This window comes from Pocillopora verrucosa, chromosome 1 (assembly GCF_036669915.1).
Source record: "Pocillopora verrucosa isolate sample1 chromosome 1, ASM3666991v2, whole genome shotgun sequence".
NCBI classification, from domain to species: Eukaryota; Metazoa; Cnidaria; class Anthozoa; order Scleractinia; family Pocilloporidae; genus Pocillopora; species Pocillopora verrucosa.
In genome coordinates this window covers 11,072,709-11,074,704 of record NC_089312.1, presented here as the reverse complement: position 1 = coordinate 11,074,704, position 1,996 = coordinate 11,072,709, and the positions used below count along the sequence as shown (strand labels likewise).

The following is a 1,996-nucleotide window of genomic DNA, read 5'->3' as shown; positions in this document are numbered from 1 at the left end:
AGAAAATGAACGGAAGAAGTACGAGGAAACCAGAAAGCGGGTGCAACGAGCACCATTAAGTGACCCGTGCTAAGGCTGAGTAAAAAACAAGGTAAGCCATGCTTGTTGTGGTCGCACAGTCTTGGGGCATGTTTATAATTAGTGATAACTTTTAAACACAGCTGGGAGAGTGTTCAATACGCACTCAAATCGACTCTCTTCCTAAGATAAATGGGGTAAGTTTCTAAAGAAACTGTGGTACTACGTCGGTGGGCAGTGTAGCAGGTAATTTAGTGTTAACAACTGAGTTGAAAACGTATGTGCCACCCTGAAGAGTAAAAAAGCTGACGTTTCGAGTGTTAGCCCTTCGTCAGAGTTCATTCACTTTACAATGAAAAAAATCAAGGAGGAGGTTAGAGGATATCGATGGCAGAGAGTAAAGATAAATGGAAAGCAGAGCAGAGGATACAACCCTTGCAGCCGGTTTCTATTAACTCAGCAAGATCTTTGCCACGAATGCGCCTTTTAAAACTCATTGAGTGTTTTGGCTGATCTGTCATCTGATGACAGCTTCGCCCATAATTTAGGTCCCAAGTGTAGCAGTGAGTGCCCACCATAAGTTACAGAGTTATACCTAGGAGTGGAGAAATCAGATTGCCTCTAATTATACTTAGAGCTATGTTCTTTAAAAAGATTGCAAATATTACTTAGTTTATATATTTAACTTTATACATAAGAATACTAATGTCCTGCAAACGTCTGTTCATCAAATTTGGCAGCTGAGCCCTTTCCAATAATTGAAGATAACTAGCTTGCTTTCATTGTACACCACTCTCAGGCCTCTTTCTTGTTGCCGTTCAAGCTTGTGCGAATCACTAGCTCTAAAAAAAGGGCCACACTAGATGGCAGTATGTAAGATGAGGTAACACAGCTGCTTTGTTCAGTTGGAGTTTGGCCTTGATAAGGATTAGATTTCTTAGTCGCATGAGGACAGCAATTTTTTGACTGGTCTTCTTGCAAGCTGAGTTTACATGTTAAGAAAAATTTAATCTGGAATCTATTGTTACCCCTAAAAGTTTGAGAGTTTCCGCGGTCTTAATTTCCTCATTATTTATGTGGATCCCTCCACTTGCTCTTTCAGAACTAGTTGTTTCCGTTCGGTAGCCGATGTTCAACGTCTGGTATTTCTTAAGGTTCCCTGCCAGTAGATTGGACTTGTACCACCTAGTTCCCTGATCCGCACTTGCACTTAGCTTAGATGTGACCTTTTCTTGATTGTGACCACTACGATACATTTGATGGTCATCCGCAAACATTGATATGTCAGTCGATACGCACAGAGGGAGATCGTTCTGAAAGATATTCCATAACGAAGGCCCAAGGACGGAGCCCTGAGGACAGCCTCTATTTACTAGCCGATACGAACTGACTTCATTTCCCATTTTGACACATTTTGCATTTGTCACAAAGGTAGCTGTTCAGGAGTTGTATCAGACTCTCCTGAAAACCGTATGCTTTAAGCTTAGTAGCAAAGGCGGATGGAGTGAGTCAAAGGCTTTTGACATGTCTGTGGAGAGGATGTTGACAACGAGTTTATTATCCCTTGCCTTTCTCCATGACTCTATTAGGTTAATTTGTGTAGTTTCGCAACTGTGATGTCTACGATACGCGTTAGAATTTTTATACATGCGGGAGTCGAAACCAGCGGATATCTACGAACCCACCAGTTTCTCCATGATTTTATTCACGTATGGGACGATGGTATTTGGTCGATAGTTCTCCTTGGAGAGCTTATCGTCTTTTTTATACACATGGTCCGGTCCTCTCTCTTCCAATCGCTGGGCCACACGCTGTTCAACGATTCAAGCACAGCGAGAACTTGTCCTTGCGTGACAGGATTAACATCGATGGTCTGTTTCCCATTATGGGTTTCCTGTTGAATCTGCTGGACACAGGAATGATCTTTAAAATCCTCCAATGCCTTGCACTCAGCCACGTCACCTCCAATTCCATCCGC

At 42.4% G+C, this 1,996-nt stretch overlaps 1 pseudogene; it reads right to left on the bottom strand.

Annotated features, from left to right (window-relative positions):
- Positions 1–1,723: 1,723 nt before the first annotated feature.
- Positions 1,724–1,996, bottom strand: part of LOC136281527 (uncharacterized) — a 4,916-nt pseudogene continuing 4,643 nt past the window's right edge.